At 41.0% G+C, this 18,602-nt stretch overlaps 1 protein-coding gene across 1 annotated transcript in view; it reads left to right on the top strand.

Moving 5' to 3' along the window:
- Positions 1-9,252: 9,252 nt before the first annotated feature.
- LOC124718918 (angiotensin-converting enzyme-related protein-like) overlaps positions 9,253-18,602 on the top strand; it is a 371,244-nt gene continuing 361,894 nt past the window's right edge. Inside the window, exon 1 of the mRNA XM_047244572.1 lies at positions 9,253-9,415. The gene's annotated coding sequence lies outside the window, so the exon portion shown is untranslated. The remainder of the gene's footprint in view (positions 9,416-18,602) is intronic.

Genomic DNA, 18,602 nt, shown 5'->3' with positions numbered 1-18,602 from the left:
GATTCGAGTAAATACGGTAAACTGCTAAGTCGACCAAGACTCTCTTTCCAAATTTAAACTTCATATACATAAAAAAAGGATCAATACAGAGCTACGAATGACTGATCATAATCCACTCATTCTCAATATTCCTTCGTGCTTTACAATGCATTTACAGCACAGGTCAGGGGGACAGAAATGATAAAGAGATTTAGAAAAGAATTTCACTGTGTGAGTATGTTGACTCATACCAAATCCCTTTATGAACAAAATAGTATTGAGTGGTGCTTGTATGAGTGTTCGATGGAAATGAAATGAAATGAAATCTCACAAGATAAGCAGAATTCACCAATAACTACTACAATGTGCCCACACTTCTACATCTATACTCCACAAGCCATCCTATGGTGTGCTGTGGAGGTTACTTTGGGTACCACATTCAGTTCTCTCTTTTCCTGGTCGTGTTGTATAGTGTTAGCAGGACAAATGATTGCTGGTAAACATCCCTGTGTGCTCAAACCTCTCTAATTTTATCTTCATGGTGTTTCTGTGAGATACACGTAGGAGTAAGTAATATATTGGTTGACTCTTCTACAGACACACACATAGACAGAATTTTAACAGTAGACCACACCGTGATACAGAATGTCTCTCTTACGGTGTCTGCCATTGGAATTAGTTGATCATCCCCTTGATGTTTTCATGTTTACTAAATGAACTTGTAACACAATGTAATGCTATTCTTTGGATCTTCTATACTTTGTCTATGTTATACAGACTCCATACTGATGAGCAATACTGAAATATTGGTCAAATGAGAGTTTTGTAAGCTGCCTCCTTTGTTAATAGAATATGTTTCCTGAGGGTTCTTCCAATTTGTCTCAGTCTGGCACCTCCCTTCCCAGCAGTTAGTTTTATGCGGTTGTTCCACTTAAAATCATTCTGTATGCTTACTTTAAGATATTTTATTGAAGTCATTATGTCTGTTTATATGCAATATGTTAATTTGCTTACGTTTAGCGTAAGTTACCATTCCCTGCACCAGCTGTAGATTCTCTGCCACTCTTTCTATATTTTGCTACAATTTTCTGATGTTGTGAATTCTCTGTATGCAATAGCATCATCCACAAAAAGCCTTGTGGAACTTCCAGTGTTGACTGTGATTTAATTTATAACAGGTGTCTCTCCTAAGAGTCGTCAGGTGAATTTTCTGTGGTGTTTCAGCAGATATTTGCAATTTTGTTGTTCCATTGTGTAGCTAAGCTGGAGTCACATCTTTTGTGTGACACCCAGTGTCGACAGAAAGTGTCAGTCTGTTTCCCATTAGAAACAAAATGAATTTTAAAGTGCAATCTGACATGCCCATTTGATAGAGCTCTCCCAAATTAGTCCATTACAATATTCATTTTAGTGATGTATGTTAACAGGCACAGTAAAACACGAAGAATAACCAACACTTCAGCAGCACCTCAGTAGTGCTGCATGCTTGGTGGTAGCAGTTAGTGAGGACCAGGGCAATGCTGTCACTCCTAGAGTACTGGTTATTTTTCAAATGTTACTGTCCTTGTTAATAGATACGGATAAAATAAATGTCACATTTCACTAATCTGAGACTGCTCTATCGAATGGGCACAAAAAACTCCACTTAAAAAATGGAGTCTGTATCACACAGGACTGATAGACAAAGCATAGAAGATCCAAAGAATAGCATTGCATTGTGTTACAAGTTCATTTAGTAAACATGGAAGTATCAAGGGGATGATCAACCAACTCCAATGGCAGACACTGCAAGAGAGGCATTCTGCATCACGGTGTGGTCTACTGTTAAAATTCTGTGTCTATGTGTGTGTTGCTAGAAGAGAAACAAACAGATACTTTCTGTTGACAATGGGCGTCACATGAAAGACACGTATTTGTTTGGTCTGACTCTAGCTCCACAATGCAAAATTGAAAATGCAAATATCTGATGAAGCATCAGAGAGCCTGATGATTCTTAGGAGAGATACCCTGTATATATGGTTTCACATAGTCATTGTTTTTAGAACCAATGTTGATTCCTATGTAGGAGATGTTCAGTTTTCAGAAATATCATAATACGTGAGCATAAAACATTCCAAAACTCTACAGCTGACTAACATCTGAGGTATAAGCCTATAGTTTTGTACGTCCATTCGATGAACCTTATTGAAAATGGGAATGACCTGTGCTGTTTTCCAATCATCAGGAACACTTAACCTCTCCAGAGGCCTGTAGTGCACAGCTGTTAGAAGAGAGACAAGTTCCTTCGCATACTCTACCTAGAATCATACTGTTACCCCGTCCGATTCAGTGGCCTTCCTTCTGTTGGGAGATTTCGGTTGCTTCTCTATCCCATGATGATGTATTTCAGTATCAGCTATTTTGTCATTCATGTGACTAAAGGAGGTACTACAGTATGATCTTCTGTGAAACAGTTTTAGAAAAAGATGTTTGCTATTTCAGCCTTTTCTGTGTCATCCTCCATTTCAGGGTTGTTATGGTCACAGAGCATCTGGACAGATGGCTTTGATTCATTTACGCATTTAACATAAGACCAAAACTTCTTAGGGTTTTCTGTGAAGCCCTGAATTTTTCTTTTGAATTCATTGAGTGTCTTCTTGCCCTGATTTTGGCTTTGTTTTATTTTTGTAGTTCTGTGAGGCTTTGGCTACATTTAAAATTTGCAGTGTAGCTCTCTTTGCTTTCGTGCAGCTTTCTAACATGTATGCCAAAACACAGGAGGTCTTTTCCAATCCTCACAACATTGCTCAGCACATACTGTCTAAACTGTATTGTACAATGCTCCTGAACTCTGTCCACTGACACTCAACATTGCTAGCGCTGGAGGTGAAAATTTCATTTGGCTGGTCAGTTAATCTGAATTCTATTGCTTCTCACTTTTGGTAAGCAGAGAGATGTTCTTGTGACCATTGGTGCTGCACTTATCTGTATACATTCAATATTATCCCCACTAAGACCTATTCAGTGTGGATTCCACACACTTGGCCAGTATCCTAAGATAGAATGCACAAGTGGTTTGTAAGCAAGCTCTTCCATAGATTGATTGCATGTTCCTAGTGTATTACCAAAATGAACTGAACTGCCACATGAACCAAAGTCTGCCACCTGCTTTTTCTACAGTGAAGCCTATATGGTCATTCCATTTGACATCGATACATATTGTTACACTCAGCTACTCAGCTATTTGTCCAAGTCAACCAATTCCAACTGAAATTCAATGATACTGCAGTAATAGGATACTCTTGAGGTAGGTAGGGGGGGGGGGGGATGTTGGTTTACTTTTTACAATGCTACATGACATTTTACTGACTCCAAAAGATTTTATTGCCCTTCTACCTGTCTTTGCAGTTTTCAATGGTTTTTGTTATTCATTCACATACAGTCTTCAATAAATCCTACCATACTACTAGTCATAAGTCAAGTTACACATTAAACAGCTGAAGGAACTGCTGCTGGCTGTTTCAGTAAAGTTACTAAAAGCCAGTTACAGTCAGTGTCAATCTCCTTACATTAATGTGAAGGGAATTACTACCAAATTATGTAAACTTTGAACAAAACTGTTGTTCTTTCTCTGAGATTACTCAGCTAATATTTTTATCTAATACTTCATACAAAATGTTAATGTAACCTGTATGTTTTCAGTTAACACTTCAGCTGTCTATACAGTAGCAAAATATTAAAAATCTGTAGGCTGTGGTATAGACATTAGTGCAAATTGGAATTTACACCCATAAATCCAGATAATCCGATAAATTGTAGGGGTGGCTAAGAAGGCAAGGTTTTACTTACTTTTTTTTTAATTATTGGTGGATATTCTGTTTTCCTGACTAATGGGCACTGGTAGCCTGTTGATATTAGTGCTGCAGCTACTTTCCTCAGTCACAATATTCTTCACTTCTCCCATCAAACAAATGCAACTATGCTACATTTTGCATACCTGCTGGGTAAATTCTGGGGCAGTTTCTAGTCCACATGCACAGATATGACGCACACTGATATTTGGGCAAACAAATTATGGCATGACATGTGTCTGAGACTGGGTATGTATCACGATTAATTGAAGTCAGTGATGTCATAACAAAGACAGCTTCAGGCAGTTGAACATGCTATGTTTGTTAGTGCACATCACCTCTTGTCTCAGCCTGAAGAGAATTATGTGAAAGTTTGATGTGCTTTAGATGTCTAAGAAAATTAATATAATTTCTACAGGTAAGGTTAAATACATATTTGTTCATTTGTGTGTCAGTTTATGAAAAATATGCCAAATCCATAAGACTGGAACAGCAATTACCATTTACATTTTAATAGGAATGCAAGATTTAACTAAATATTGCTTAAAAATGTAAGAAGCATACTTAATACACTGATCATGCGAATCTCAACTCACACTTTTTTCACATGACATATTGAAAGCCACGGGTCAACGCAGTCAGGTAAATGAAGTATTTCACAATTTCAAAAAAGCATTTGACTCAGTACCATATCTATGCTTGTTATCAAAAGTATGGTTGTATCAGAGAAATTTGTGACTGGATTGAAAATATTTTGGTACGGAGGATGCAACGCGTTATCTTGGATGGAGAGTCATTGTCAGAGGTAGAAGTAACTTTAGGTGTAGTCCAGGGAAGTGTGTTGCAACCCTTGCCATTCACATTGCATATTAATGATCTTACAGACAACATTTATACTAACTACACACTTTTTGCAGAGGATGCAATTATCTATAACGAAGTACTGTTTGAAAGCAGCTTCATAAATATTCAGTGTGAGGTATCAAAGTGATGTTCAGGAAAGTGAAACTGTGCACTTCACAAAACAAGAAACCACAATATCCTGTGACTATAATATCATGCACTGTCACAACCAGAATTGGTGAACTCGTACAAATACCTGGAATGATGACACAGTCTCATTCATGGGTACAGCAGGTAGCAGACATCTGTTTACTGGTAGAATACTAGTGAAATACAATCAGTCTAAAAAGGAGATTGTTTACAAATCACTTGTGTGACCCATCATAGAATACTGCTTGAGTGTGTGGGACCCGGACCACATATGGCTGACAGGGGTGCCCCCAGGGTAGGGTGATAGGACTGCCGTTGTCCCCTGTATGCATAAATAATTTGGTGAACAGAGTGGGCAGTAATATGCTGTTGTTTGCTGATGGTGCTATGGTGTATTGTAAGATGTCAAAGTTGAGTGACAGTGGGAAGATACAAGACAACTTAGACAAAATTTCCAGTAGGTGTGATGAATGGCAGCTAGCCATAAATGTGGAAAAATGTAAGTTACGTGGATTAGTAGGAAGAACAAACCTGTAATTTTAGGAAAGAGTGGTTCACCTGTAAGGAGACTGCATATAGGATGCTGGTGCGGTCCATTCTTGAGTACTACTTGATTGTTTGGGATCCGCATCAGATTGATTGAAGGATGATATCGAAGCAATTCAGAGGTGGACTGCTAGATTTGTTACTGGTGTTCAAACAACATGTAATCGTTATGGAGATGCTTCGGGAACTCACATGGGAATCCCTGGAGGGAAGGCAATATTCTTTTCAAGAAACGCTATTGCGAAAATTTAGAGAGTCAACATTTGAAGCTGACTGCTGAAAGATTCTACTCCCGCCAACATACATTGCACATAAAGACAATAAAGATAATATACAAGAAGTTATGGCTGATACAGAGGCATATAGACAGTTGTTTTTTCTTTGCTCTGTTTGCAAGTAGAACAGGAAAGGAAAATGACTAATAGTGCTACAGCATGCCCTCCACGTCGTGCACTGTATTGTGGCTTGCGGAGTACCCGTGTAGATGTAGATGGTACGTATTTCACAGTGCTTCCAGAATGTAGATATATGTGGATGCATTGAAAAGTACTGACTTGAAATTTTTTATGTGTAAACTCTTGAAGCTTTCTAAATGAAGCTGACTTTAGTAAAATTATACATCTTTATTCTTCACTTCTACATACTTATTTCTCATCATAGTCACATTGGTTACGAGCAGATTTCTCCCAACAAGAGACTAACTTGTTGATACTGTTACTGAAGAATGTTTGACTCTATTGACAGAGCCACAGCCTCACCTCGGCTTGCACCACTTCATTACTGTCAAAGTGAAGTCCTCAAAGGCGTTCTTTAAGTTTTCAAAACAGATGAAAATCAAAATGGTTCAAATGGCTCTGAGCACTATGGAACTTAACATCTGAGGTCATCAGTCCCCTAGAACTTAGAACTACTTAAACCTAACTAACCTAAGGACATCACACATATCCATGCCCGGGGCAGGATTCGAACCTGCGACCGTAGCGGTCACGCGGTTCCAGACTGAAGTGCTTAGAACTGCACAGCCACACCAGCCAGTGATGAAAATCAAATGGCACAAAGTTGGAACTGTATGGAGGATGATCAATGGTGGGTGAAGCATCAGATTGTTGCAGTCTTTGCGTGTGGTCTGGAACTGTCGAGCTGAAGGAGAGGGTGTGCCATAGTTTGACAAACTCTTCGGATTCGAAACTTGATTACAGAAAGCTGTTTCTCCAGGGCTGATGTAGTTACATTATGCACTGCTATGTTACAGCACTACAATTTGGAACCTTATAGGGGCAGAGAGCTACAAATATGTAGGCTTGAAAAATAAAGATGTGGAATGTTAATAATATTTATTTTATTTAATAAACTTTAAGGGTTTTCACATAATAAGTCTGTAGGCAAGACTTTTCAGCATACATTCGTCGATGAAACACGGAATTTGCAGCACGCAGACAAATCAGTGAGTGGACCATGGCTGTCTGCCGAAATTTTTCCAACAGGGGGCAAAATTCAGCAATCAAAATTAGTGATACCACCTTTTTCTTTCAGTGATCTAAAATTACATCCGCATATCATTATATCCATGGTATCCAACGAGTTGTGAAGTAAGATTTTTTTTAACACCCCAAGGTGGTATGAAGCGAACATTTAAAATCTTAAACAGAAAAAATTACAACTAATGAGTAAATTGTGTTGCATGCAAATAAAAATCATAAACATTAATACCCATCAAAATGTGAGAACAGGCTGTAAACTACACAAAAAAAATTTATTAGATTTGATGTCATCCACAAGACTTTCTTTCCCTAAAAAACACATCTGATCACGCTAATGGATTTATGGATCTATTTCATCACTTTAAGGCTTTCTATCTTTAAATGTTGATCAACAAAACTAAAATTGAAAATAGTGTGTTTTGAAAACTAGATTTTTGGCAAAGTGTAGTGTAGGGCTTGTAACTCACTAAATGAATGTGAAAAATCGTGTTAAACCACTCTCAAATTGGCCTGTAGAATTTCCTTTAACAGCCTGGGACTTATAAAGATTCCAATTCCTTAAGAGCACATTTTTTCGACCTCGATATTTAGCAGTTATTATGTAATCCCTCCAGATGGGGTTTTGTTTCGACCGATGTCTATGAACTCATAGATAAGTGCATACGCCTGCGTTCTTCGGGTCTATTGCAAAATGCTCGGCCGAGCAAATCTGAATGTAGAATTTGCAACCGTCACGGGCCTTCTTTGTCCACAGACAAACAGTAAAGTAGTACTGAGATTCCGTTGTGCAGCAAAGCGTCCCTGACAGATGATAAGTACGTACACCGCCGCGATAGAGGTAGCGGTTATCGGTGTGACAACCGGTTTCGGTTATATCGGTTTCTCAACGCCAGCTTGAGTACTAACACCGTTCAAAATAACTGGTTTCTGAAATAACCGATTTTCGGTTTTTTATTCTTGCTATTTCCTGTACTAAACGTAGAAATCGAACAAAAATAGAAAAATTTTGACTCTCTCAGTTTCAATATATATAGATTCAAAATATTAAATTAAATAAATAAGTAAAGGAAAACTTAGTCCTTCCACTTTTCGCTTCTTTCCACGAAAAGCGGTATGTGGATGCATATTAGAAAACATCACCAGTATTCTCTGCTGACAAATTTTTTGAAACTGTTCGAAAATCGCTTTGTGAACGGGGATCTTACATTCACACCGCTATTTGAGCATTATGAATAGTCGGTGGGAAAAGGTGAAAACTGAGGTCAAATACCTCTATTTCCCTTGTCCGTTTTCAATGGCTACAACCACATAAACGGACGTTATGTAGACACAGGCAGCAATCAGCAACTTTCTATTTTTATTGTAAATAATGAACAATTGTTACGTTTTTAATTTATTACAGTTGCCATAATTTCCTCTTTTATTGCTTCTTAGAAATGGCAGACAAATTCTTAATCTTTTAAAGTAAATGAAGCAGTGTACTTCATTGCTGCGTGACTTAGGAAGTATTTCGAGACTCTAGATGGTTCCATTCTGATAATGAAAACTATCGCACAGACAACAAGGGGCAAGTGTTGCACACTGCATTTAGACCCGTACGATCAAACAGGCCACACAACGTTATTGATTCAGCAGTGCTGTCACTTTTCTTACGCCATGTGTTTGATGCTCCCTTCTATCGGCATTGTTTTTAAAACAGCACTGATCGCGTTTCCCATTTTCTATAAAAACGCATTATTTCAAAGCAAGGCAAATTTTACGAATAAAAATTACTCGTATTTATTTAACCGGTCGGTTTTCTGCATCCCCATACACCCATGCGCAGCTTCTTCCCCCTACAATCCACGCATCAAGGCATTAGAACGTTCGCTTTCTACAGCTCGAGAAGGGCTGTATGAGGAAAAGACAGAAAAGATCGGCGGCACTATTTCAGCGTTGTTTTGTAAAGGTTCGCATCCAACTAGACTGTACAATAGCGCTGAAACTCCTGCCACATTGAGGAATCGGTATAATTTGCCGTGGACGGGATGAAAACCAACATCCCAAGACAGGCATCATTGCTAAAATCACAGTCTTTCCCGTCGTTCTGGACAGTATGAAATACATAGTTTAGTGGAGTCGTAGAAAGTCATTACAGGAAATTCGTGTGAATTCTGTGATAAACGAAAAGCGTGTACTCCAGATTCAGTAGTGGCCAAGAACCCGCTCTTGCGGACTTCCATTCAGTGGACGGAACTTAAATGACGTCATGAACATCTGTCCATAAGCATGCACAACCAGTCTCTGGCGAGACGCATGCGCGGTCCATGAGTTATCACGAACTTGTTCTCTCTCTCGCTCTTTTGCCGCGTAGTGTTGGCTACACTGGTCTCCAATAGTACGTATGGCGGCCGCAAGAGGTCAGTCTCTCCCCTCGCGTCACGAGGTGGACCTCAGTAGGCGATCAAACATCGCGCTGTGGACACGGTTGAGAGGTCGGTAAAAGCGTCGTGCGCGGTATATGCCGCAAAGCTTCAAGTGCTCACCTGCTGCGGGGAACTCTTACATAGATCGCAAGCGGCGGCCAGCGTTGGCGACGAGCGGAAGGTATGTCCAGCGAGCGTCCTTTATTTCGCCACCTGTTTCCAGCAATTTGTGTTTCGAAAGCACCCAAGTCCTTATGTTGAAGACAACAGGGATCTGCAAAACAAACCCACCCTTGTCTGGAATGCGCAAAATGAGGTTTGGCCGCAGCGCATGCTTGTGGAAATTTGCATACGATGAATTACAACTTTATAATATAAAGTAATTTACTGTATGGGACGTTAAGAGAGAGCTATCGCAGAGAGATTAACAATAGTTCACAGGCGTCCACATGAGGGGAAAAGTGCCTATCCATGAAATCCACGATACTGGTGGGAACGCGCGTTAGAAGCTTTCGGCCACAGGTGGATTCGTGTCGCAAGCCTACACTGGGAAGTTGTGCTAGGAAATTGTCCGTTCATACAGGTGTCTACAGAATCACCTGCAGTCACGAAACAGCTCTACAAGCGAGCTAAGCGCGTGACACGCTATTACCACTGCAACCTGTTACCCCTTATGCAGTGTAGATATTTCTTAATGCACTTCATATAGCAAATCTCCCGTAGCTGCGGAAACGTGCTGGTATTTTCAGTTTCCATAGAACGGTGTAAGCTGGAGGTGCTGCCATGGAGCTATACACTAGGACGCAATTCACTGAAAGGTCGTTTGAAAAGAAAAGACTAAAGCAAGATATGTCATGGTGATTAATAAGCAATATGGGATTTTCCAAAGTTTATTCCCCGCAGATTAATATCAGCGATTACGTTCATTCTTTAATTCTGAAACACATGAAGTTTAGAACGTTACATAATGGCAGATACTGATTTTTAAATTTTTTGACCATTTTCATGTTTCTGTACAATACTGCCATCAGTTTTTGCTGGTTTTTCCATCTTAGGTTTACAGCAGTTAGAGTATTTTTCAATATACACGATTCGCGTTTGGTTATAAAGTATCTTCCGTCGTCATTCTGGAAATACCGCACCGCATGCATCTATTTTCATTTTAGTATTTCCAGATTAAAACAGTATCTTTATACAATTGGAGCACAATTTACTTTGACGTTAAATGTGCTGATCCAGTGTTTCTTCATTCGTTGTTTAGAAAGGCTGAAATCGAAGAAACGTGGTTGTACATTCACTATTTCGCAAATTTTTGCTCTTTATGAATCCGCTTTTTCTTACTCTGCATTTTTTCCCGCTTCCCTTCACTTTCGTAAGCTTCAGAGAACCTGCTCTAGTTTTCACATGTTCCGCACTCAACGCTGGGTTTCTGTATTCATTTGTTTTCTATGTATGTTCAGGTATTGCCAACATTGCGAAAGCAGTTGTTTTTCAGGTGTATGCTGGTACGTTTTCAGCTGAGGCGTGAATGTAGTTGGGAGAAGGAGCGGGCTTACTTTTCGTATTTGTTAATAATGTGACGTGCCTAATATGCTTTCCTCATACAGCAGGTCATCTGAACCAAGTGTCTGTTCTTAATTTGTGACCTTGAATAATGTTTGTATTCTCTATCGGAAATTAATGCTATGTTTTGACAATTTCGCCGGTAATGAGTCATGTGACGTGCGTTGGCCTCGATTTACCAAGTGACTGCATTGAATGAATCCTCGTGTGCGTTAAGTATAAACGTCGGTGAATAAGATCTGACGCGGAAAAAAATTGAAAATGTGCCCTTTGCGGAAGGCTTCACAATACTCCGAGGAACTCATGCACGAAATAAAAGGTGTGAATGTGTGCCACAAGATAGCGTTTGGACTTTTTTTAGACTATTTTTTCCACTTCTGCTGGATACGTACTGGGAAAAGCAAGCTCCGAGCTAGCGCGCTTGCAATAATAAACAAATATTGCCAATACAAATCCGTTTCTGCCTAGTGTTCAATAAGCGACTCTTTGAACGAGTTAAAACAATGACGTAGAACATTGGCGCGTCACTACGTAAAGTTCGCGAACCGACACCGCAGATATTTTCCACCGACCATGTCGCTGTGAATATTGTGTGAGACTTTGCTATCATCCGTAAATTATACCGCAGATTGTAATATAGTTAAAAACACAATTTTCTCAATTCTGGGTTTTTAGACTGGAAAATATCGTCTCTTGTGCGCACTCGTGAGATACAGTATTTCGGGGTAAACTGTTCATCTGCCTATACTCTGAAAACCACTGAGATGTGTGGGGCAGAGGGTACGTCCTACTGTACCAATTATGAGGGTTTTTCCATTTACATATGCAATGCGGGAAAAATTACTGTTAAAATCCATCTGTACTTGCTGTAATTAATCTAATCTTGTCTCACTATTCCTACAGGAGCGATACGTAGGCGATTGTAGTATATTCGTAGTCACAACGTAAAGTCGGTTTGTTGAAACTTTCAAGTAGGCTTTCTCGGGAAAGTTTACATCTATCTATAAGTATCAGCCAGTACAGTTTCTTCAGCATCTCTGACTCTCCCACGGATCGAACAAACCTGTGGCAACTCATGTTGCCCTTTCATGTATACGTTTTACATACCCGTTTAGTCCTATTTGGTACAGATCCACAAATTTGAGAAATATTCTAGGGAGGGTCGCACGAGTGATTTGTATGGTATCCTTTGTAGATTGATTGCATTTCCCCAGTATTTTACCTATAAATCAAAGTCTGCCACCTGCCTTACCCACAACTGAGTCTGTGTGATCATTCCAATTCATATACTTTTCACCGATTCCAGGTGTGACGGACATCATACGCATAGGATACTACGATTTTTCGTTTTATGAAGTGCATAATTTTACAGTTCTGAACATTTAAAGTAAGTCACCAGTATTACCACCACTTTGAAATCTTATCAAGAGCTGACTGAATAACTGTACAGCATCTTTCAGATAGAGCTTCGTGATAAGAGAGCGAGCTGAAAAGTAATCCCCCGAATTTAAGTGAAAAGTCAAAGCATTTTAAAGAAAACTCTTACTATCTTGCATCTTCACTCTTCATATCTTTCTCAACATGTTCACTATGATGGCGAAGACATGTCTTCCAACGAGAGATCAGTTTGTCGATACTGTCACTGTATATGGAATGAAACTTCCCGGCAGTTTAAAACTGTATGCCGGACCGAGACTCGAACTCGAGATCTTTGCCTTTCGCGGGCTGTGGCTAAGCCATGTCTCCGCAATATCCTTTCTTTCAGGATTGCTAGTTCTGCAAGGTTCGCAGGAGAGCTTCTGTGAAGTTTGGAGGGTAGGAGACGAGGTACTGGCAGAAGTGAAGCTGTGAGGACGGGGCGTGAGTCGTGCTTGGGTAGCTCAGTTGGTAGAGCACTTGCCCGCGAAAGGCAAAGGTCCCGAGTTCGAGTCTCCGTCCGGCACACAGTTTTAATCTGCCAGGAATTTTCATATCAGCGCACACTCCGCTGCAGAGTGAAAATCTCATTCTGTATATGGAATGCTTGACCATGTTGACGGAGCCACAACTTGACCTGTGCTTGCCGCGCTTCATCACTATCAAAGTCCTCGAAGGTATCCTTTGTTTTAGAAGCGTATGAAAACGTGAGAATATGGCTGGGCCATGTCTGGACAGTATGGATGATGATCGATGGAAGTTAACCGAAGGTTCTGGATTGTTGTAGGCGTCGCAACGCTCATTGTCGTGCTGGAGGAGAGAGTGCTCCACGTGTGGAGAAAGTTTTCTGCAGTTACAAACTCTATTACAAATGGTTCAAATGGCTCTGAGCACTATGGGACTTAACATCTGAGGTCATCAGTCGCCTAGAACTTGGAACGCGAGCCAGGATTCGAACCTGCGACCGTAGCAGCAGCGCGGTTCCAGACTGAAGCGCCTAGAACCGCTCGGCTACTCTGGCCGGCCCTAACTCTATTACAGGACCGTTGCTACGTGTTTTGACGCCCCAGACAAGAAGTGAAAAATGACGTCCCCTCCTTTTTAACTACCGTCGGTCTCCCCAACTTCCCCGCTCCACCACCAATATCCAACGGCACAGCAGTGCAAATCCCCTGTTATACTTTGTCATTAAACCAAGATGACCAGACGTCATTTTCTGAGGACAGCCCTCAATTTTCATGTTTTGTCCCCAATTTCTTTAAAACTGATTGACGTCAACGAAGGTCCTCAGTTTCTTATTTTTGTCTTCAGTTTTTGAAATTTCCCAAAATAATTGAAATTGGAAGAATCTGCTGAACATTTTAAACAAGAACTCAGCTGAATATACCAATCCAAAAAAATGTGACGTCCGTTACTTTTTTGTTTAATTGCAAATAAATGTACTAACAAAGGTGTGGAACTATTTTCTGCTGCGAATGAACTCCCCTTGAATTTAGAAATTATGCTATTTTCATGGGAGAAGTGGTGGTGTTTCTGTTTTAACTGAAATATTTTTAGAATGAGGAATAAATCTCGTGTTTTTTCAGCATCCACTTACTTGTAATTAAATAAATGACGCCTTCTTTGCATTTTCTATTGAGAGTTCAACTTTTGCTAGCCGACCCGGTGGCGCAGTGGTCTAAGCGATTGGCTTCTGATAATTCATCCGAAATGTGTTCGGCTTCAAATCCCGGTGGCGCATGGATTTTGTTTGTCTAAAGCCAGTAGCCCTGGAGTCATTGGCCCTAAGTGCATTTTTTCATTAGGCCTGTAGTGTTTCTTCACGCAGAGTTTCTGGACGTCGAATATTTCTTCTTCTATACAATAAACTTTTGGCTTCAGGTTTTTTTTCTTGCACAGTATCACAATGAAACTTCAGTGGGAAATCAAAATGTAGCTTTGTTTTTATGTGAAGTTATATTTATGAGTAAGATTTAAAATTTATCGGAAGTAATGACCTGAATGATTGCACTTAATTTTTATTTTATACTTATTCCATATGAAAAGTGTCAGTCAAATTCACCGTATGTTTAATGGACAATCATGATACAGTTCATACGTTCTTGACTAACCATCAGCAAGCCAGCCCATATGTCCCGCTCGAGCGCTGAATCAATGGCACATTTCTTTCCGTTTTGTATTCAGTTTCAGTTTTGAGGCAGGTGTTTACTAACGTCAAAGTAAGTAGAGGCACAAGTAACTGTTCCGCAGGCTTTTGAAAACAATAAGGTGTTTTAGTTTTTCTTCTTTTTCCATTTTTCTTCTCATTTGCTCATTTTTTCACTGTTTGGTTTGCAGTTAGTTCCGCCCTTTGCCACTCCCAAGATTTTGCCATCCTAGGCGGCCGCCTCGTCTTGCCTAATGGTAGAAACGGCCCTGTTCTATTAGGCACCCTGTTTCTCACGCACCGACACAGCTACGGTACACACCGCTACGCAACAACAAGGAGCGCTCCAGCGTCAGCAAAGCGGAAAAGTCTACATGCATGACATGTAATACCTCAGCCGGTGTTGAAAACAGAACTAAATTCAGATACTTTACTTTTCACCACGACCTCGTAGATAACTCTCCATCTGCAAAAAGTCTGAGATTATCATCATCATCATCATCACGCTATAGCCTATCCTACATCCACTGAACCCGCTTACTGTAGTCACTTTTGTCTTCCTTCCCGTAATTACGAAATTGACGATTCTTCGAGGCCTCTGAATGTTTTGTCAGCCGATCCCCCCTTTTATACAAGTTGGGCCATAACTTTTCCTCCCCAGTTCGAATAACAGCCTCATTAGTCTACCCATATAATTCTCAGTATTCTTGTGCAGCACTTTCAAAAGTTTCTATACTTTAGTCTGGACTGCTTATAGTTCATATTCCACTTCCGTACAATGCTCCACTTCAAATACAGCCAGAAGAAACCTACTATTTACATTTATATTCGATTTTAATAATTTCTCGTTTTTAGTAGTAGTTTTCTTGCTATTGCGAGTCTATATATCACATGCTTTGTACTTTGTTGTACGTCAGCTGTGAGGACGGGCCGTGAGTCGTGGCTGGATAGCTCAGGTGCCCGCCGGCCGCTGTGGCCGAGCGGTTCTAGGCGCTTCAGTCTGGAATTCCGCGACCGCTACGGTCGCAGGTTCGAATCCTGCCGTGGGCATGGATGTGTGTGATGTCCTTAGGTTGGTTGGGTTTAAGTAGTTCTAAGTCTAGGGGACTGATGACCTCAGATGTTAAGTCCCATAGTGCTCAGAACTATTTAAAAGCCGGCACGATAACTCAGCGTATTCGGTCAGAGGGTTAGCTACCCTCTGTAACAAAAAACTGAGTGAATGGATCGACAAAGAACTTAAACAGATGTCTTACGATGTCCGCCCCGAGCAGATGCAACGAACGAAAGTGACCAAAAAAGAGTGTTAGAGCACTTGCCTGCGAAAGGCAAAGGTCCCGAGTTCGAGTCTCGGTCGGGCACACAGTTTTAATCTGGCAGGAAGTTTTATATCAGCGTACACTCCGCTGCAGAGTGAGAATCTCATTCTGGAAACATCCCCCAGGCTGTGACTAAGCCATGTCCTCCGCAATATCCTTTGTTTCAGGAGTGCTAGTTCTGCAAGGTTCACAGAAGAGCTTCTGTGAAGTCTGGAAGGTAGGAGGCGAGGTACTGGCGGCAGTAAAGCTGCGAGGACGGGGCGTGTGTTGTGCTTGGATAGCTCAGGTGGTAGAGCACTTACCCGCGAAAGGCAAAGGTCCCGAGTTCGAGTCTCGGTCCGGCACAAAGTTATAATCTGCCAGGAAGCTTCATATCAGCGCACACTGCGCTGCAGAGTGAAAATCTCATTCTGGAAACGTCAGTTAGGTTGCTACCCAAGTAGCCAAACTCATCGACTATCTCTTTGATAGTCACTATTAATGGAACAAAATTACAATTCTTGCAAGAGGGGATGATTATTTTGTGTATTGGAAGTGACCCTCATTGGCAGCCAAACAACGTCGATGCCGCTGAATTGTCGACCGAACTACGGATTTCAGTGTTGCTGGTGTGATAGCCGTACAGGGCGCCTGGATGGTTTCTCGTAGCTCGTTCTGTGTAGCTGGCTTCTGTTGATAAACTTCATTTCTGGAAGTCCCCCATTCGTGGAAGTCAGAAGGTGTAAACTCTGGAGACCGTGGTGGGTACTCAGCAGAGCTTCTCTTCGACCTATCCATCGCCCAAGGTGGCTCTGACATTTTTGTGGTAGTGAGACGGAGCGCCATCTTATCGTAGGTAAGATCTTTCGTTTCCAGACACCTCTCGGATGGCAGGTAAATTCGGTGTTTGCAGTATACGATGATACACCTCACCACTTACTGTACTTTCAAATAAGAATGGGCCAATCAAATCGCGCGGTGACAGACCGCACCACACATTGACAATTAAATTGTGTGTCGACGTGAACGTGAGCGTTTTCAGCAGCACAGTACACTCAGCTGTGGCGGTTTGAACTGCGACTCATCAGCAGGATTCCGGAACATATATCTTGTTCAAACATTACCAGTGAACTCGAAGAAAACTGTCAATTGACACACAGTCAACATGGGTTTACAAAACATCGTTCCTGTGAAACACAACTAGCTCTTTATTCACATGAAATGCTGAGTGCTATTGGCAAGGGATTTCAGATCGATTCCGTATTTCTGGATTTCCGGAAGGCTTTTGACACTGTACCACACAACCGGCTCGTAGTCAAATTGCGTGCTTATGGAATATCGTCTCAGTTATGTGACTGGGTCTGTGATTTCCTGTCAGAGAGGTCACAGTTCGTAGTAATTGACGGAAAGTTACCGAGTAAAACAGAAGTGATTTCTGGCGTACCCCAAGGTAGTGTTATAGGTCCTTTGCTGTTGCTTCTCTACATAAACGATTTGGGATCCAATATGAACAGCCGTCGTAGGTTATTTGCAGATGACGTTGTCGTTAATCGACTAATAAAGTCATCAGAACACCAAAACAAGCTGAGAAACGATTTACAAAAGATATCTGAATGGTGCGAAAAGTGGCAGTTGACCCTAAATAAGTGCTAAAAGGAATTCGTTAAACTTCGATTACACGATAAAAGTCTAATCTAAAAGCCGTAAATTCAACTAAATACCTAGGTATTACAATTACGAACAACTTAAAGTGGAAGGAATATATAGAAAACGGTGTAGGGAAGGCTAACCAAAGACTGGGTTTTATTGGCAGGACACTTAGAAAATGTAACGGACCTACTAAGGAGACGGCCTATACTACGCTTGTCCGTCCTCTTTCAGAATATTGCTGCGCGGTGTGGGATCCTTACCAGATAGGACTGACGGAGTATATCGAAAGAGTTCAAAGAAGGGCAGCACGTTTTGTATTATCGCGAAATATGGGACAATGTGTCACAGAAATGATACAGGATTTGAGCTGGAAATCATTAAAACAAAGGCGTTTTTCGTTGCGACGGAATCTTCTCACGAAATTCCAATCACCAACTTTCTCCTGCGAATACGAAAATATTTTTTGACACCGATCTACATAGGGAGAAACGATCACCATGATAAAATAAGAGAAATCAGAGCTCGTACGGAAAGATATAGGTGTTCGTTCTTTCCGCGCGCTATACGAGAATGAAATAATAGAGAACTGTGAAGGTGGTTCGATGAACCCTCTGCCAGGCACTTAAATGTGATTTGCAGAGTATCCATGTAGATGCAGATAACCATCCCTGCAAACCGTTCATGCTAGCGAAGTATGCCTTCGAACCATCGCTGCACTCCATTGTTCGATCCGGGATGTCGTCGCTCATAGCGTGCAGCTATTTGGGATGTACGCTTTCCACTTTGCAGCCTTCAGAATTCGTCGCTTGATCAGCTTACCCCTTTATCACGTGTACCCTGCTTCACGGACGTAATACAATGTTGCAACACGTCAGCGCTGGAAGCTGGACTTTGTGATGTTTTTGGTCGGCCAGACCTTTATTATGCTCATCCTGAACACTACCGTCGGAGCTGATTCATCCCGAATACCAAAAGCTGTTGTGCGTGGTGGTGTCTGATTCAGTACACATTACGCCATTGCAGTTGTATCTCCATTATGTTTTCGTACGTCCAGTGCTGTTTAACGCATACGAGATTATTGCGAAAGGCTTAGATAGGAAAAGAGGAATATGTATTGGTGGAAAGAGAATAGAATGTATGAGATTTGCTGATGACATGGTATTAGTGGCAGAAAGTGAGCGGACAGTGAATAACATGCTGAAATATCTGAATGAAGCTTGTGTGGAATATGGGATGCAAATAAACACAGTATGGTCATCAGTACAAGACGCAGACTGTCCAATATTAAAATAGGA

Source organism: Schistocerca piceifrons, chromosome 10 (assembly GCF_021461385.2).
Source record: "Schistocerca piceifrons isolate TAMUIC-IGC-003096 chromosome 10, iqSchPice1.1, whole genome shotgun sequence".
Classification (NCBI taxonomy): domain Eukaryota; kingdom Metazoa; phylum Arthropoda; class Insecta; order Orthoptera; family Acrididae; genus Schistocerca; species Schistocerca piceifrons.
This window is presented reverse-complemented; position numbering and strand designations above follow the sequence as displayed.